We start from the raw sequence: 20,587 nt of genomic DNA on the forward strand, positions 1-20,587 counted from the left end.
GGTATGAAAAAATGGAAAACTCACTCGAGTTACGGCAAAGTAAAGAGTTTTTAGGGAAAAAAAATCTACAAAACTCGTTTCTTAGTAAATTTACCCCCTAGTAGTCAGACTTCTTCCTACTGACTTCTCCTCCTGGGAAGTGGATTTCTCAATGGGACCAAATATACCTCTCTTGGCTGTTACGGTTACGGATATCACAATCCTCCCCACCTTAGGTGAATTGAAAATTATGTTATTGAGGTCCTTTATCATTTAATATTGAAAAAGTGGTCTTAGCCATATTGTGAGCAGGGCAGGAGTGTGGTGGCGGCCCTGCCCCCTGCTATACAATGCCGATATACCGGCATTGTAAAGAGGTGGCGGGGTTATGATGATCCAGCACGAATCGCATCATCTGCCCCCGACCACCCACTTTCACTCTGTAATTGAGGGGGGGGGATTGTGCATGTGGCGGCCGGTAGGGCAGAGCCGGCCCTAGGCATAGGCTACTGGGTAAATGCCTAGGGGCACACATTCCAAGCATAGGGTTGGTTCAGTTTGACAGCGGGCAGTGGCAGGTCCGGGACAGGCGGTCGCTGTCGGCAGCTTTGCTCTATCTGCCCTACCGCGATCAGAGCTCTCACTTCAGCTCCGATTGGGCGGCAGCTCATACAGCCGGCAGCAGTGGGGAGCAGAGACAGTGGGGGCAGCGGGCAGTAACAAAAATGGCCACTGGAGGACTGCTGCGCATGCCCAGCCGCAACAGCAACTCCTCCCTTGGGCATTTTGCGGAGTCCAGCAGGCTCAGCCTGTCTGCAGGGAGACACACAGTGCCAAACTGAGCATAGAGTGAGGAGCGCAAGCATGGAATATCTGCAGAGCCAGGCAGACTGAGGTTAAGAGGTCACAGTTTTATTGGCCGAGTGAGTGCTGTGCAGTGGGTGTGGGGAGGCTGGGGTGTAATAATGTGTGGCATTATATGTATGAGGGCATTACTAATGTGTGACATAATGAGTAAGAGGCATTACTGTGTGGCATTATGTATATGAGGGCATTACTAATGTGTGGTATAATATGTAAGGGGCATTACTGTATGTCTAAAAGGTTCGCTACTACTGTGTGGCATTATGTTTACAAGGCACACTACTATTTGGTGTAATGTTTATAATGGGCACTCCTGGGTGGTGCAAACTGTATAAAGGGCACTACTGTGTGGTGAAAACTGTATAAAGGGCACTAGTGTGTGGTGAAAACTGTATAAAGGGCACTACTGTGTGGTGTAAACTGTATAAAGGGCACTACTGTGTGGTGTAATGTTAATAAGGAGCAATATGGTGTGGTGTAATGTGAATAAGGAGCAATACAGTGCAGTGTAATGTGAATAAGGAGCAATATAGTGTGGTGTAATGTGAATAAGGAGCAATATGGTTTGGTGTAATGTGAATAAGGAGCAATATGGTGTGGTGTAATGTGAATAAGGAGCAATACTGCGTGGTATAATGTGAATAATGGACGCTACTGTGTGACGTAACGTGAGTAGGAGCACTACTGTAAGGCGCAACGTGTATATGGTAAGAATGTTTGTTTACACATCATCCTCCACCCAACCTCTCCTTAGGCAGGCCTCACGAAAAGTGTGACAAACTTCCCCATCAACAGTCCTAAGGAAGTAGGACCTGTAACGGTGTAAAGCAAACTTCAGAGATAAAGGTAGAAGCATTCAAAATTTGTAGGATGTACAGTGTAAACACGGCCAAGAGCTTCTGTTGCTCTGATACCAGGATGACCATCTACAGCGACTCCCTGTTTTTTGCGCAGAAAAACTTTTGGAGAAGCATTCCATGTGTAATATTTGTGCAGCTCACAGTACAGCAGGGTCCTTGCAAAGTCATCATTTTGACACAGTTGGAAAAAAGAAGTGAATGTTGTTGTGTAATTTGATATAGTCAGAGAGCTGAGAATGCTGGCAAAGCCTGCTAAAGGTCTCTTCGATAATAAACATTAAGATCATGACAAAACATGACAACACAAAACGATTGCTCCGAGGCCCTACCCATATGCCGTGAGGGCCCACAATGAGCGTCCAGAAAAAATTGTGTTTTTTAATTAATTCAAAATTAACAGTAATTAATTTCCATTTTACATTTTTTTAGTTGCCTCCGCCATGTTTTAATACGCTCGTATGTAAAATGTCACGATGTTTGCTTGTAAACTGTGGATTTATATAGAAAGACAGAAGTACAGAAGGACAAATTTTCGCTTTTATATAGCAGAGAAGATAGAAAAGAAAAAATAGTAGATAAGCTAAATCCTTTTGTAATTCCGTACCTGACCTGTAGAGGGCGAAGGCTATGCAAAAATTGTGGTTTTTCATTAATTAAAAAATAACAGTAATTAATTTCGATTTAAATTTTTTTTTTTGCCTCCGCCGTGTTTTAATACGCTCATATGTAAAATTTCATGATCGTGGCTTGTAAACTTTGGATTTGTATAGAAGGACAGAAGGACAAATTTTTGCTTTTATATAGTAGATTGTTCGTAACATTTCCACTCTATGTGATGCTCATTTATGCACCTTGTCTTGATGCTCCCTTCCTTGCATTTCTCATACATTTCTTGTATTTCTGCAACAAGTTTTCTAAAAATCTGACATTGGTGTGGGTTATTGTTGTAATTTTATGCTTAGTACTTCGCATCGTCTTATGTTTTTATTGTCAATTTTGTTTTTTTTATTTTTCTTATATTCACTTTATCTCTCCTTTCTTTTACTTATTTTCTATATTTTCTTATACAAATGTGTTCTTGTATTCAGTTACTGTTCTAAAACCAACTGAAAATGAAGAGGACAGCAACTATGTTGAATGATGTAACCTCGAAAAAATGAAATACTCCATGTACATTTTGTATCTTTGCTTTACTTTGTCGTTATAATGTATTTTTGCTGTACAATAAACAGACTTTTTAAAAATAAAAAAAAACTCCACTTCTGTAAAATAATAATTATATGTGACCCTTTAATCGAATAATAAAAATATGTGCCCTCTTTCATCTATTTGATAACGTGCCATCTTTAGTCGAATAATAATGTGCCCTCTTTAATACATGTAGTTGAATAATAATATGCACCCTCTATAATCTATTTAATAATATGTGCCCCCTTTAGTGATATAATATGAATAATAATTAATTTATTATAATAATAATATATTCATAATTTATTTGTATTATTATTATTAACAATAATATTAATAATTATAAAAAAAAATAAGTGCCCCCTCTAGTTTAATAATGATAATAAACTAATAACAGCAACATGTGTTCCTTTGTATTGCATTATAATAATCTGTGCCCCTTTTTTCTTTTTTTTTTCTAAATATGTGAGTTCCCTTCAGTAGAATAAAAAATGTGACAACTTTTGAAAAAAAAAATACATCTTGCCTCTTTTATTATAATAAGTACTTTCCCACCATTTTTTTTGTAGCACAGTGGATGTAAATACTTTACTTACCATAAGACCCTTCCTCATTGCACCTCTATCCACTAGTATTCCAGCCCAAGGTGTAAATATCTGCAGCTAAATTTATTAGCAGCAGAAAAATAAAAGAAACATAATGTACCTTACCTACACTCCGTACCAGTCATGAATTGCTTACTTGATGTCTCATTTTTCATACTGAGTTAGTGCCTCTAACTAACTTTTGCCATTCACAGATATGTGATATTGGATCATTTTCCTCAAAAAAATGACCATGTCTAATTTGTTTGATTTGGTTATCTTTATCTACTTTTAGGACTTGTGTGAAAATCTGAGGTAGAATGTAATCTCCACCTGGTAGACCCATTATTGCTGCGCGTGGCTCACTGATCCAGCCATTGTCAGTGTACCTCGATAGCTTGCTACAACCTTGTGTGGTTGGCTATCCAAATTATCTTCTTGACACTATTGCATTATTAAAAAGGTTGGGTGCGATCTAAGAGCTTTTTATGCAGTACAGTATTGATATTGATAGTGATAGTCCCATTAAATTTACCAATACTATTGATGCCAGTATAGTAAACTTTTTGGATGCACTGATTACATTGAATGAGGGTGTCATTAGTACTAGAACGGGACCAGGCGGGGGTGCCGACATCGGTAATTGCATACATACTTGCCGGCAGCGACGGAGCGACGGCGGTGGGTAGCGGGGGCCATGCTAGCTACATCATCAGATCTTTCTGTGGAATCGGTATGTAATACCGCCGGCCGCATAGCCGGCAGTTCGAATCCCGGCAGCATCAGGCCAACAGAGGAAGAGATCCCGGCAGCGGCAGCCCGAAAGCACTGGAAATCCCGATCGCCCCCAGGTAAGTACTAACTAACCTAACCTACCCCCTAACCCTAACCCTCTCCCCAAGTGCCTAACCCTAATTCCCCCTCTAAGTGCCTAAACCTAACCCCCCCCTTCCCCGCTGCCTAAACCTAAGTCCCCCCAGGGGGATGCCTAACCCTAACCTCCCCCCGGGGGTACCTAACCCCCCCTTCCCCAAGCCTAACCCTAACCCTCCCGGGGGGGTGCCTATCCCTAAGCCCCCCGGGAGCCCTAAACCTAACCCTACCCCCCCCCCCCGCGGCTGTCCGCTCGCGGCGCCCGGCGTAGGGGTAATGACAGGCGTCTAGATTTTAGATGCCTGTCATTTAACCCTAGCCGGGATTGAGGAGTCGGGAAGCCGGCGACCGGTATTGCGGCCGCCGGCATCCTAAACGTATACCCTTTCTGCATGTACAAAAGATCTGAGGATGCGACGGACAACCCGTGGGAGCGCGCGTCGGCATCGTGTGTACACACTGGAAGAAATGAACGATTTGTCGTTCGGATGCATGGGATTGGCCAAATTGCTCAAGATATAGGCCCTCATTCAGAGGTGCTCGCAAGAAGCGAGCGCTCATTCTGAATGAGGGCGGCCGTTTCTATCTTTTAGTACGGCCTCCTGCTCGCTAGCTAAGCTGTGGGTTACCACCCATGGGAACGCCTCCTTCTGGGCAGCCACGCCCCCGGCACTCCCACCAAAGGGGGCATGCTGTCACTCACCATCGACAGCACGCCCGCTTTGTAGCGAGACCTGGAGCGACGGCTTGCCCGTCGCTATCCGGGTCTCGTGCATGCGCACGACGGAGCCGCCTCCGTTGTGCGCATGCGCACTGGGCCAACATTGACCCGCTTGCGAGCGCTCGCGAGCGGGACTGAATCAGGCCCTGTGTGCGCAGTAGCCGCACGTGCATCAACAAAGTAGCGCCAAGCGTGCGCCTGTGTCATAAGTAAAGGGCCGGCTGGCTCGTCTATTAAAGGGTGGTGTAACCCCCAAAGTGCACTCCAAACAAATAAAAAATTATTTTCTGTGTTTGTGAATTGTGTGCGCTGTAGCCGCACGTGCATCAACAAAGTAGCGCCAAGCTTGCGCCTCTGTCATAAATCAAGGGCCGGCTGGCTTGACTGTTAAAGGGTGCTGTAACCCCCAAAATGCACTCCAAACAAAATAAAAAAATATTTTCTGTGTTTGTGAATTGTGTGCACTGTGGTTGCACGTGAATCAACAAAGGAGCAGCGCCAAGCGTGCGCCTGTGTCCCATAAGTAAAGGGCTGGCTGGCTCATCTCTTAAAGGGTGGTGTAACCTCCAAAGTGCGCTCCACAAAAAATAAACAATTCTTTTTTTTCTGTGTTTGTTTGCGAAATGTATGCGCAGTAGCCGCACGTGCATCAACAAAGGAGCAGCGCCAAGCGTGCGCCTGTGTCCCATAAGTCTGTTAAAGGGTGGTGTAACCCCTAAAGTGCGCTCCACAAAAAATAAACAATTCTTTTTTTCTGTTTGTATGCGAAATGTATGTGCAGTAGCCACACGTGCATCAACAAAGGAGCAGCGCCAAGCGTGCGCCTGTGTCCCATAAGTCTGTTAAAGGGTGGTGTAACCCCAGAGTGCTCCAAAAAAGAAAAAACAATTTTTTTTCTGTTTGTGACTTGTGTGCGCTGTAGCCGCACGTGCATCAACACAGTAGCAGCGCCAAACGTGCGCCTGTGTCATAAGTCAAGGGCCAGTTTGGACATCTGGTCCGGATTGAAGGACCTGCCAACAATTTCTGACATGTCTACTGTCACTGCAAATGATACTGTCACCACTGACAGAATGGTGGAGGATTACATTGGTGACAGCATCCAAGTAGGGATGTCAGACAGTCCGTACCTGTACTGGCAGGAAAAAGAGCCAATTTGGAGACCCCTGTACATACTGGCTCTATTTTACCTGAGTTGACCCCCTCCAGTGTGCACTCCGAAAGAGTGTTTAGTGCAGCCGGGAACCTTGTCAGCGAAAGGCGTAGGAGGTTGCTTCCACAAAATGTGGAGAATATGATGTTCAGAAAAATGAATTATCAACTCTTCCAGGGAGACCAGCCTCCAGAACGTACAGAGGGACCTGTGGTGGTGGATTCCAGCGTGGACGAATTAATACTCTGTGAGGATGAGGATGTACACAACACTGAAGAGGGTGAAGAATCGGTGGATGAGGAGGATGAGGACGACATTTTGCCTCCGTTGAGCCAGTTTGTGCAGGGACGCCTAAACGAACCAATCATTCCAGCCACAGTTGTGTGGCAGACCCTGGTGCTGAAATGATTGGTTTGTTAAAGTGTGCATGTCCTGTTTATACAACATAAGGGTGGGTGGGAGGGCCCAAGGACAATTCCATCTTGCACCTCTTTTTTTTCTTTGCATTAGGTACTGTTTGGGGCCTAGTTTTTCAAACTGCCATCCTGTCTGCCACTGCAGTGTCACTCCTAGATGGGCCACGTGTTTGTGCCGCCCACTCGAGTCGCTTAGCATAGTCATCCAGCTACCTCGGTGCCACCTTTTGGACTAAAAACAATATTGTGAGGTGTTTAGAATAGACTGGAAATGAGTTGAAATTAATGTTATTGAGGTTAATAATAGCATAGGAGCAGAAAAACCCACAAATTCTGTGATTTTAGCTGTTATTATGCTTTTTTAAAAAAAAAATACAGATCCAAAACACAAAACCCAGAACCCAAAACACGGAAGGGTGGTTTTGGCAAAACCAATCCAGATCCAAAACATGAAGAAAGATCCAGATCCAAGACCAAAACACAAAAAATGAAAAGTGGCCGGTGCACACCTCTAGTCTGAATGAGGTCCATAGTGTGTAGGGGCCTTTACTCTCTGTTTATCAGAGCACGGATAATTTGCAGTGATTTGAGTACAGCTGAGATTAATATTGATGATATGATTCAAATATTTTTGAGTAGGGGCTATGAAATTGGGTGTCTACAGAAAGATAAAGCTTCGGCGATGTCAATACCTAGCAAAAGATTACAAAAATGCTGGTCCTAATTGTATGCCATGGATAAATCACTATAATGTGGCCAGTGATAAGATCAGGACAGTTACCAAACAACTGTGGGCTATGCTTAAATCTGATAATGACCTTAATTTGGCTACCACTGATATTATATGATACTGCTGCTCCTGTGGGAAAAACATCAGGGATTGGGTTGTCAAAACTGACATTATTAATCTTACTCAAAGTGAGTCTACTAATTTTCTGCGCCTTAAGAATGGTTGTTATAAGTGTCCTAACTGTACCATAGGTTGGTACATGACCGCTAGTAATAGTTTTTGCCATCCTTCTAGTGGTAAACATTATTTGATTAGACAGAATAAGTTGTTAAACAAAATTTGTTGTTTATATGATAACTTGTCCCTGCGGGAAGAGTTACTTAGGGGAAACTGGTAGGTCTTTTAAAGAACGAATGGCCATGCACCATTCATCGATTAAATATGCGTTACAAAATGGTGGTAGCGACCAACCTGTGGTGCGCCATTTCCAACAGGCAGGACATGGCAGGCATGTCTACTCTTAAATATATGATCATTGACCACATCCCTCCTTCTAATAGGGGAGGTGATGGATCATGTAAATTACTCAGACTTGAGGCATTTTGGGTTCAGACATTGGAGATTTGTTATTGATTTTGCTGTTGTCATAGTCTTATACATTGCTTTGTGATGTGAAACATTTTAGATGTGTTTGTGCCTCGTGATGGTATCTATAGTGCTGCTAAATATGCATACCTCCCAACTGTCTCGCTTCCAGCGGGGGGGGAGTTGGGGAAAGCACAAATCGCTGCCCTGCATAACAGAGCAGCGGGTGTGCAGGAGGAGAACAGATGGCGTGCGCATGCACACGGCATCTGTTCTCTTGTGTACGGGGTGCCTGGGGGCTGCCCAGCATCTCGGAGAGTGCTGGGCACGCCCCCAAAGTGACGAAAACAGGGGAAGCCGCGAGGCTCCCCCCCGGTTTCAATTGACTACACCTCTTTTCCCGGAAGCCACACCCCCTTTCCGCCTTCGGCGTGGGCCCTGTCCCTCCTTCCTTTATTGAAATGATGGGAGGTATGAATATGCAATGTGTAATGTTATGTAAGCAATGTTATATTATTGCTACAATTTTTGTTTATACAAATTTCTATATACAAGTTTATACATTTCAAATTTATAGACTTTATGCTCTGCTGTTACATACTGCTGCCCTTCCAGGTACACAATTTTTATATTTGATATAGTGTTGGCATGGTGATGGTCTCCCAGTGATGATGTCATCAGTGGGTGGCTGTTTCTTGGATTGAATGCCAACAGTGTGAACAGTGTGCTGGTAGTTTATAAGGTTAGTCAGTTTGTATTGTTCTTGTTATGTCCTGAAGACCATGTGAATAATCATCGAAACGTATTTTGATTTACCTACCTGTTCAGCTTGTTTTTACCCGAGTGTTCGCTGAGCTGAGTACCTAAGGCGGGCACCGGGGCAGTTGCTGCTATTAGCGTGAGAGCTGCCCGACTGACATATATATATATATATATAAATATATATATATATATATATATACATAACCCCGGCTTGGGGGTCTACCTATTCGTTCAGGCTAATTTCTAGAACCACTGGACGGATTTTGATGGGGTTTTCACTACTTTACACAGTATTTACAGCATTGGTCGAGGCATAGGCAAGTACGTTGTAGTGTCATGTTTATTATATTTTTTATATATAAACTTGCTCTGACAAGGTGAAATCTGGGATGCAGTTATGATGCCGATGGACGGGATGTTGGCTGTTGAAATCCCTGCGTCGGAATCCCGACCGGGACTAAACATAGGCGCCTAAATCCCGACGCCAGTTTAGATACCGATGCCGGAATCCCGAACTTAAGTGTAGCACGGCGGGTTGGGTGTTAGCCGCGGAAGGGGGGGGTTAGGCATCACTTCTAGGCACTAAGGGGAGAGGGTTATGTTCAGGCATCAGGGGGGGGCTAGGTTTAGGCACTACCGGGGAGGGTTAGGGTGTGGAGTGGGGAGGGTTAGGGTGCAAGAATGGAGGGTTAGGGTTGGAGGCAGAAGGGGGGAGGGTTAGGATACTTACATACCCCTGTCGGGATACTGAGCATCGGGATGCCCTGTCGGCAAGGCCGTAACTAGGGTAGTGTGAACTGTGCCATAGCATAGGGCACCGCAGGGCAGGGGGAGCTGTTCGGGCCTGTACATTTTTTGTTTATTATCATTCTCACTTGTAGCTTCCTCTTCTTTTATCCCCAGAATCTTCTGGCCTCCCCTATCTCTTCCCTGGGCCTTCCCCATGAGACCATGGCCTTTTTGCGGGTGCGTTTCTTATGTCCCTATTTGAAAAATAATGGGAGGGGGCGCCAATGCTCTTTCTGGCAAAAAGTCTAGCTACGGCTCTGACTGCCGGTATTTCATACTCAACCCCGGAAATCTATCTATCTAAATATATCCAGATAAATTCTTGCACTCACGGTATTGTAGGTTCATTTGCAGGGGTGCAAGCATAAAGAGACAAATGGAAGTGCACACTCTAACCATGCTGAACCTAATAATATAACTGCTAAATAGCATCAAAGACGTTCTGTAGCACTTCATACACTTTTTACTATAATCTCCTACTTATGTAGGACTTAATACATAGGCTTTCTTTATTATTCTTTAACCCTCACTTTAAATCTCACACTAGTGTGATGCCATGGGGTGGTTCTGCTGGGTTGGCCATAAGAGTGTTAGGGACCTGCCTGATAGAGGTCACCTGGATGCGGTGGGCAGGCCCATAAGTATAGCCATTATTATGCAAATAACCTCTTTGATGCTATTTAGCAGTTATATTATTAGGTTCAGCATGGTTAGAGTGTGCACTTGCATTTGTCTCTTTATGTTTGCAGCACTACAAGTCTCAGCAGGTAGCACCTCACATTGTGCTTAGGGTGTGCAATCTAGGGCCCCTCCCCCTATGTCATTTGCAGGGGTGCACTCTGTATTGGTCAGCACTCAATAACACATATCTTTATTCAAAACAGAGCAAAAAGCCTTAAGAGCCACTCATCAGATATCATAAGATTATCTGCGGGATGTGCAAAAGGGTGAAATGCGGTCAACCTACGAAAACCCCCGTTTCGGAGTTTTGGCCTCATATCGATCAGTAGCAATCTTTGGAATGCGATACATTCCGGAGCTTGGACCTGGTGGGTAACACCATTTTTAGATGGCGTTACCCAATCAGTGGCGTAACCAGGAGGGTGCGTGTGAGGCATCTTGCCCTTGGTGCCATCTGACAGGCCCAGCAATGGGGGCGGCCATTTGAATTTGGCGCCGGCTGCGAACCAATTACGGCTTACGGACTGGAAGCCAATAGAAAACCGCCGCGACGAGCCAGTTGCTTAGGGCATCCCGCCTTAGGTGAGTACTGAAGTACTTTATTTCTGTGTACCTGTTATGGTACATAGAAACGGTCAGATATGTCAGATGAGCGACTGAACGATTTACCAACGATTTGAACGATTGAAGGATTTTTGCCTGTATTATGGTGCATACACACTGTCTGATTTTCCTTCAGATCTGTACAATAACGATTTAAAAAATCGTTCAATCGTTCATATCTGAAGGAAAATCTGACAGATATGATTTGGACGATTCCATTCATTTTAGGCAAAAATCGTTCAAATCGTTGGTAAATCCTTCAAATCGTTCAATCGTTCATCTGACATATCTGACCGTGTGTATGCACCATAAAAATGAATGGAATCGTCCAAATTTGACTGCAAACACATCAGATGTCAGATATCGTTATCTGACAAACGGGAATGCGCATCGTTCATCGTTCATCTGACAAACATGTCAGATTTTCCTTCAGATATGAACGATTGAACGATATTTAAAATCGTTATTGTACAGATCGGAAGGAAAATCTGACCGTTTGTATGCACCATTACTTTTTGTCATAGAAATAGCATTGATTATGTTATTCTTCAATGCAGCACAATGTATGGATATGATCTTCTAATCAACTTGCAGCAGTTTAGAGAATCTCAACATACAATAAAAAAATGCAATATTTTGATTGTTATTATAGTTTTCAATGTAAAAGAAAAGAGAAATTAAGAAAAAAAATCTTAGAGGAATTTTAACAGATATATAAGAAATATAAGGAATAACAGTGTATGTGCTTAGTTAAGAGGTTGGACTCTTGTAGTTTTAAAGTGCTTTTCTGCAGGTAAAGAGACGGTGGTGCAGTGTTTTCTGCAAACATGCTGCAACAGCTCAGATAATTAGTCAAAGAAAAGATGATTATTTGGCAGTTAAAGTGACAGAAAAACTGAATGTAGTATTTGTTCTTTTTCATCATGTATGGGTTTATGGAATACGCCTGGTGTGAAATAGCCCAAAGACCCCACGCTGAATTTATAGAGTCAACCTCCCCGGCTGGTTCAGCCTGGTGCTGGTTATTGGAGAATAGGAGGAACCCCACACCATTTTTCCCTCAATTTTCCAGTATCGGACCAGGTCAAAGGTCCAGGGCTGGTTATGGACCCTACGCAATTTTATTTTTTTGTAAAAATTAATTATTTCTTCTATTTTTAACATATAACGAGGACTGCACAGATCACACTGATTTATGCAGTGCTTTCAACCCGCCCAAAACTGTGGGAGCTGATTCAGGGAGGAGTAGGAAGTAGAATTTGAACATGACAGGGAGGGACTTATACGCAATTTTGAATATGCGTGAGACAATATTTCTGTGATTATGATGGTGTCCCTCATTTTAAGACCTGAATTTTGCTTGGAGGAACCAAGTCACGCCTCTGTACGACTTGGAACCCCCAAGTTCAGGTGTTTTCAGGTTTCACAGAATCCGAACTGCTCATCTCATATATTAGAGATGAGTGGTTCTGTTTTGGCTTGGATCTTCCCGCCAAGTTCGGATCTCAGAACGAGGCTAAACGTCATCTTTCATACACATCTGAGATGTACTAAGCTCTGGAAAGTGACAAATTGGAATGTGATAAACTACCAGCCAAACAGGTCCTAACTGTCATGTTACCGGCTGTGTTTGAAAAATGGCAGGAGCTGATTGGCTAGTAGTTTTTCACTCTCCAATTTATCAGTTTCCAGAGCTTAATACATCTGCCCCTAAGTTAGTGGCTAACAATCTAATTACACTGGTCAAAGGTTTGATTATTATATTTGTGCAATTGGATTATTATGTAATATTACTATTAGTATTATTCATTTCTTTACAGTAAGTGACACTAATGCAACCAGAGCATAGGCGTAAACTATTTTCCCAAAATTGAAGCTTTATGTGAGTAGTTTAAGTTGAACATATATTAACTTTAAATGCACCTCAAATTACTGTGTATAGATATGCTCAAAGGGGCTGATATAGAGTCACCTTCATCCCAACAATTAGCTTGTATCTAGATTTGTGCATATCATTCACCTACAAGGGCATGTTCATGTACTGTAACTGTAGTCGCACTTTGGAGATACAGCATAATTAGATTGATGTATGCCCACATACGCCTCTTCGGAGGAATAACATTTGTGGGTACTTGGGGTCTGGTGTATTAAAGCTCAGTGATGATGATGACACCAGCAGCGTTATCTAGCTGTTTCTGATTGGCTGCCTGTGTATGAACTTAATTCATTATTGTTAGAACTCATTTAATTTGCAGACATCTGTCCATATTACGTATTTGTCAGTTCCACTTGGACTACTGCAGGAAATAAAGAATTTTAAAGAGATAAACAACTGATGTGAGGATGTTTCTAATTACTTCAAACAAAACCTTTACATTTATGAACAGCACTATTTAATTTGGTGTATTTGATACGGCATTACATTATATTATATTGCTTACAAATACACTGATGCGACTTTTGCATTTACTACTAAAGCTTCCATTTCTTTGTTGTTTTAGCTGTAACCATTCTCATTTACAGGGACATGCAGTCAGGGGAGGCAGAGCCTCCTCTGTCATACTCCTGAGATTTGATATAAAAATGATTAGAATAATACAAAGAAGATATTTATAACTTATAAACATCTTCTTGTTTATTGTAATCATTTTTATAGTTAACACTCACCAGCTTTGTGGAGCGCCCTGGGACAGCAACAGCTCAGCCTCGCTTCTGTGTAGTCAGATGCTGCTTGCAGAGCTAGGGCAGGGCCACATCACAGGCAGTAAGCTGCACAGAAAACAGCATATTATATTTACCTGATAATTTTGTTTCTTCTAGATACCTCATGGCAGCCATTACATGTGGGTTTATATCCCATTATTCCTAATATTAGCCAGGAAGTTTTTTGCCCCCCTCAGGAACGCCCCCCTTAGCGTATATAGGCTCACTCCTCCCCTAGCTCCTTAGTCTTTTTGAGTGTCTCCTCACATTCTGTATGAAGTATCGAAGAAAAAAAATTATCAGATAAATATAATTTGCTGTTTTCTTCTTTCTACTTCATGGCAGCCATTACACGTGGGATATACCAAAGCATAATATATATAGGGAGGGATAATAAATAGTGCAACAGAAAATCTCATACCTAATGATTATAATTATTTATGCCAATGCCCCTTTAAGAACATGGCTTCCAAAATGTGCATTTGAAACATCCAAAGCATAATGCTTAGAAAAAGTATGAACAGACGACCAAGTAGCTGCTGCACAAAATGTCTTTCCCAGACGCTTGAGCCTTCCTAGCCCATGAAGTCGCCATTGCCCTGGCTGACTGTGCCTTCAGATTCTCTGGAACATTACGACCACTTTTCTCATAAACAAACGTGATTAGCTGTTTGATCCAATTCTCTATTGTCTGTTTCTACAAACTGTGTTCCAGAGCCCTGACTTCCAAAGTCTCTATTGGAATACTTGACTCTAAATAATTGTTATTTTTTGGCATCTCTAGAAACTGTGAGGGCGATTCAGACTCATACGCAATGCTGCGCTCGCACGCAGCCGCCAGGGGGCCGGGCATGCAAATCCTGCGATCGCACAGCAAGACATAAGGATGCCCTCTGTCTTAGCATGCGGCGGCAATGTCCTTGCAAGCCAGTGTAATGACGCCCACTTGCCCTTCGTTACGCACGTCATCTCCAGGATGTGTATATAACAATCCGTAATATCGGGAACCATCGGAGGCATACGCAGTGCTTGTGGTAGACCCTACCCTACCAAGAGCACTGCGAGTGCTTAAGTAAAAAAAAAAGCCAGGTGACGTGTACAATGACGCAGCCTTGTAATTATGGACGCCCATAAAACGCTGTTTTGCCGTTCAGACACGCCTGCGTTTGCACCACCACTCCCCCATTTTCCAGGACCTTCCCCTGTCACCACCCACAAACGGCACATTCTGTCAGTCAAACTAGCGGGCCTTCTGTGTTATCTGAACGATCGCTTCCTGATTGCTATGACTGGTTCGCGCATGCGCATTTTGCGGCATGCGCAGACTGGGTACAATCACGTCCGGGTCTGAATCGGGCCCTCTATTCGGTATCCCCGAGACACTACTTCCAACACCCAATTGTACTGAACAGTAACTTTCCACTGGTTGGTAAGTTTGAGAAGTCTGTCCCCTACTGACACTTGTGTCAGGGACTCTGGATTTGTCGATTGTCTCCTATTGTTTCTTCCATAGGACTGATGAAAGGACCTCCTTGTCATCCCTGCAGAATATCTGCCACTATATTGCCGCCCAGGTCTATAACTTCTTGCTTCTTTAAACTGTTGTTTAGGAGATGGCAAAATATACCTGCTCCTTCTATCCTGAGGTAACTTTACAGATTTACCTCCAGTAAACTTAAGTATGATTGCTTCCAACTCCTCTCCAAAGAGCAGCCACCCTTCATAAAGGTAACAGAACCAACCTATTTCTTCAATGTATATCCGCTGCCCAAGAACGCAACCATAGAGCCCTTCTCGCCATCACACCTGCAGATATAGATTTTGCAGAAAATTCTAGCAGATCAAGTGAGGCTTCACACAGGATCTATAGCTTTACTCATTATAGAGAGACTTCTTTGTAAACAATGTCTGGAAATGTTCTCTTCCAAGTCTGTGTTCATAACAGATGCCCAAAGTCTCAAAGTTATAGAGACCGAGGCTATAGACACCAGATTTCAATGAGACCACTGCGGCACTCTGCAATTTCTTAAAGGAGCTTTTCATCCTTCTATCCATACTGTCTCTCAAAACAAGCTCCATCTTCATGAGGAATGGTAGTTTTAGAATCGCACATCAAGCTAATAACTGTTCGTCATTAATAGGATACATGTGATCAATTCTCTTGACATTACCCAGACGTTTATCAACATTTTGCCACTCTTTACATATGATTTCCTTCATAATTTTATGCACTAGAAAATATCTGCTTTTCTTAGATCTGTCTTCAAACAGTAAATCCTGCACATCTTCCACATTCTCTTTATAATTCATAGATTTATATATATTTTTTAACAGACTGTCCACAAGATCCAAGTTAATTATTCTAACTTTATCCTATACTTCACCACACTCTTAAGTAGAGATTTCCTGCATCTCTTGTTCAATCACAAGCAGGACAGATAGATGCAGGGTGCTTCTTTTTACAAATCTTCTTCTTGGCTCCTGAAGCTGGAGACACACTGCAGGATAGGATAGCAACTATCACTATACACCCTAACTATCATATATATTAAAAGAACCCTCTATGAGGACTTACCTCTTTGGGCACATACAGGATTTTGGGGAGAAGGTTTTCTATCCATATTTGAGGACACAGGATCACAGGCAGGATCACTCCAAGTCCAATCTTTTAGAGGAGGGCAAAAGCAGCTCCATAATAATCCTTGTTTCAGCTCCATTTTAAGTCCTCTAGCACCAACGTATGTGCAGCGCGTCCACCGCATAGCCGCTTGCCATTACTAGGAGTACCATTTCGGCCCACCATACCCAAGGTGCGGGGATGGAGGACAGGGAGGGGGGGAGGAAGCAAGCAGCGGTGATATTGTCCGGAGGTCCCTGGGGCAGCGTTAACAGCCTCAGGCGCAGCAGAAGTCCAAATTAAGGCAATAAGTCAAGCATTCACCAGAGTCCATATGACCCCTTCCAGATCGTGGCTGCAAAGAGGCGCATTAACTTGGCATATAAATGAGGTAAGTCCTGGATAAAAATATCAAACTTCCCTACACTGTCATAGCTAGGAGACAGGAAGGAAAGACTAAGGACAAAGGGGAGGAGTGAGCCTATATACCCTTAGGGGCCGGTCCCTAGGGGGAAAAAAAATTCTAATATTAGGAGGATGGGATGTAAACCCATGTGTAATGGCTGCCATGAAGTAGAAAGAAGAAAAAGAGCTAATGGAGGCATGCCACTGAGTATGGGGGGCGTGTCTTGAGCACTGATGGACACCTTGGATGTGTCATGTGACTAGGAAGTGCACTTCAATGTTTAGAGATCGGAACGCAGCAGCAGCAAGAGAAGTCACAATGATGCAGGGAGGAGAAACAATGGACACTGAAGCTTAGTGTATGAGGGGAGAGTAGGGGTGAGACAGGCTCTCAGGACTCAGGTCCATCTCCATGTGTGCCTCCCCAGCCATTGACCTCACTGCACGTCACTGCTCATTTGTACATGTGACCAAGAAATAGTGTTGTTTTTGAGATGTAAGTTTGCCATGGAGATTATGTGGATGTAGTGATGCAGGCACCAAACAGTTAAGCTTTCAGCTCCCAGGATGCCTCACTGTCCACCTCACATATACCCAGCCCCCTGCCACAGGCATTTAGTTGTTCATTTGGTGCGGCAGTATTCAGACGCACCTTTATAACAAGGGAATGCTCAGGCAGTCCCAAGCTTTAATTTTATGTTTTATTTTATTTCTATGTTTTTGAGTTAGCAGTGCTGAGTGTCTGAATTAAGACGCAGGCACTGCGACTCCATCTACCTCCGCCAGGCCGGGGGGTCACAGCAGAGCTTGCTAGCAGCGATGCAGGGGCCCGGACTGCAACCGGACGCATGGAGATGTCAGGTAAGGCGATTCTTCGCTTATGAGGAATCGCGCGGCAGTCCTTGCTTCCGGCGCTGGAGACGCACCGGAAGCCGTTGCAGTGAGGGCCCGGGGCCTTCAGCTCCCTCACTAGACCACCGGGGCCTTAGGGGAGGTAGGCTCTGGCCCGAGCCAGATCCATCAAAGGTTTTCCTGCATCTGGGTCACTCCTCCTACCCTCCTCGTGCGTATGAGATGCTCACAGTTCGTCATCGGGGGTCTGCTGAAGCGGTTTGGTCTCAGGAGGTTTTTGGTCAGTCTCCCTGTATACCTCTCCCCAGGGTCAGGTATATAGTGCTGTATAGCTTTGCGTTTGAGTAGTTGATACAGGGTCTATGACAACTTAATTATATATGCAATGTATGTGTGCTGTGTTGATACTTCCTTTTATTTTCTGACTGTCAATTATAACTACCACTGTGTGTGGTGGTTTTCCTTGGTACTTCACATTTCCTTGTTATTTGTGAAGGCTGACACATTACATTGCATTGTTACCTTTATAATTGATATGTCAAAAGGTAAAGGGAAGCAGAAGGTGGAGGCCCCTATGCTGGTTTCATGTAAATCCTGTTTGGCGAGCTTGTCCCCTCAGGACATTATAAAGGACGGTTTGTGTGCTGTCTGTTATAAAGAACCACCTCACCAGTCCAGTATATCAGCCCTTTTATAGGAGTCATATTGGGTGTCCTCCTTGTGTCAGGTGATGACGCACCTAGTGGATCGTTTGGCTACTCCCACACTGCCTCCTTTAATGGGATACCCACAGCATGCTATGTTTGCCCCTCCTATGCATACTTCCTGGGTGGATGTTTAGGCCCACTGAAGTCAGAGTATGGCCCAGTCGGCTGCTGCAAACAGACCGGTAGTCCTTAAGGCGCCTAAGCGTAGGCTATCTTTTTATCAGTTTGCTCAGCATATAGATTCAGATGCATCATCTGAGGAATCAGATGATGCGCCGGGTTCTTCTCCAGGGTCTGGCTCAGGACAGTAGGACCGTACTTCTACAGTGGATGTTCCTTCTTTTGTGAGAGCGGTTAGATCAATCCTAAATATACAGGATGATGAACTGGTTCCTAGAAAGAAGGCTACAGTGTTTACACAACAGAAGGTGGTAAAAGCTAGGTTTCCTAAATCTGAGCAGCTCACTGAACTTATGGAAGAGGCATGGAGTAACCCGGATAAACTGTTCCATGTTACGAACGGCTACTGATTGTACTAAGTGGGAACTTCCTCCTACTGTGGAAGCTCATGTGACACATTTAGTCAGGAATGCTATTTAGTCAGGAATGATGCCTATTCCATCAGCATCTTCTCTTAAATATCCTACAGATAGCAAAATGTAGATAGCTGAGCGCTTGCAACCGGGTCGATGTTAAGGCCTTGTGCACGTGCAGCGGCCGCACTGCACGTGCGCAAGCCCCGGATTGAGAGAGAATTTCTCTCGCTCCGGAGCTCACTACAAAAGGGGCGGCTGTCGATGGTGATTGACAGCTCACCCCATTTTGTAGGCGGGGCGGGGGTGGCAACACAAACAGAGGCGTTCCTGATGGAACGCTTGCCGTTTTGTGGGTGGCCGCACTGACATCAGCAGTGATGTCAGTGGGGAGCTTCCTGCTCGATCAGAGCAGGAAGCTCCCTGGGGCTTGCGGCCTCCGAGACACAACCTTAGTTTCTCGTCGCAAGCCCCGATGGTCGCGATGGTCTTGACCATCGCGACCATCGACCTGGTCGGTCACCAAAGCTGTGGGTGGTAACCCACAGCTTAGCTAGCGACCAGGAGGCCGCACTTCAAAAGGTAAGCGGCCGCCCTCATTCAGAGCTAGCGGTCGCTTCTTGCGACCACCTCTGAATGAGGGCCAGAGTCTTTGATTTGGCAGCGCTCTCTTGTCGCTGCCCATTTTTGATTTTTCACCAGGATAGAGCTGGAAGGGTCACCTTCCTAAGGTTGTATCCCTTTTTCATGTGAATGAAGAAGTTGTGGTTCCAGCTTTTCATTCTTCAGACCTTTCTGTAGGTGAAGCCTCCCTGGATGTGGTTCGTGCTCTCCGTATCTATGTGGAGCGTACAAACTCTGGGCCTGATTCAGACACGCTCGCGAGCGCTGAGCGCTCGCAAACGGGTCGATGTTGCCCAAGTGCGCATGCGCACGACAGAGGCGGCTCCATCGTACACATGCGTGTCGCACCAAAGGGGGCGTGCTGTCGATGGTGATTGACAGCACACCCCCTTTGGTGGGCGTGCCGGGGGTGTGGCTGCCCAGACGGAGGCGTTCCCATGGAACGCCTACCGTCTGGGGCCGGCCCCACTGACATCACTAGTGATGTCAGTGGGAGTGCTTTTGGCTCTGATAGAGCCAAAAGCACTCCAGGGCTTGCGGCAGCGAGACCCTACCGCAGGGTCTCGTCGCAAGCCCGATGGTCGCGATGGTCTTGACCATCGCGACCATTATTTTGGCCGCTCGCTATAACTGTGGGTGGTCACCCACAGCTATGCAAGCCGCCAGGAGGCTGCTCCAAAAAGGAGAAGGGACGGCCCTGATTCAGAGCGAGCGCTCTGTCAGAGCGTCCGGCTCTGAATCAGGGCCTGTTAGAAAATCAGATGCTCTTTTTGAGCTCTATGGTTTTCACTAATGTATCTCTCAGGTGTACACCCAGGCTGATCTCCCTGTCCTAAATATGGCGTCAGCACATTCTACCCGGTCTGTGGGCCATCGTGGGCGTTTAGTCGTGGCGCCTCTGCTGAACAATTGTGCAAGGCAGCCACGTGGTTTTCTGTCCACACAGTTTTACGCCTTCGATACTTTTGTCTCTCAGGATGCTTCCTTTGGGTGACGAGTTCTCCTTTCTGCAGAGGAGCATCCCCACCCTTAGGGGAACTTATTTAGGACATCCCCATGGTATCCCTGTGGATCCCTATGGACCCTGAAGAAGAAAGTAAGAGTTATGGTAGACTTAACTTTGATAACTTTTTTTCTTCGCGGTCCATAGGGTTCACAGGGCACCCATCCTGATGCACCTGGCTGCATTGGGTAATTTTTCTTTCGGTCACAGATTCCCTAATTCTGAGAGTGTTTCTGGTGTACGATTGTTCTTCCTTCTCCTCTTACCTTCTCCTGCCTGCGCTTATTTATAGAGCTGAATGCCTGTTGCCTGGGGCGGGGTATATGTGGAGGAGGACCGTGAGGCATCTTGGGAG

The 20,587-nt window shown here is 44.6% G+C and overlaps 1 protein-coding gene across 2 annotated transcripts in view; it reads left to right on the forward strand.

Moving 5' to 3' along the window:
• The window catches only part of RASGRP2 (RAS guanyl releasing protein 2), a 194,220-nt gene that overhangs the window by 17,757 nt on the left and 155,876 nt on the right, over positions 1-20,587 (forward strand). Inside the window, exon 1 of one of the 2 annotated variants that reach the window (XM_088442508.1) lies at positions 1,668-1,689. The exons of the other annotated variant lie outside the window; for it this stretch is intronic. The gene's annotated coding sequence lies outside the window, so the exon portion shown is untranslated. Of the gene's footprint in view, positions 1-1,667; positions 1,690-20,587 lie in introns of those variants that run through there. 2 annotated transcript variants of the gene reach the window in all.

The sequence above is a fragment of the Taudactylus pleione genome, unplaced genomic scaffold (genome assembly GCF_031769625.1).
Source record: "Taudactylus pleione unplaced genomic scaffold, aTauple2 ptg000313l, whole genome shotgun sequence".
NCBI lineage: Eukaryota > Metazoa > Chordata > Amphibia > Anura > Myobatrachidae > Taudactylus > Taudactylus pleione.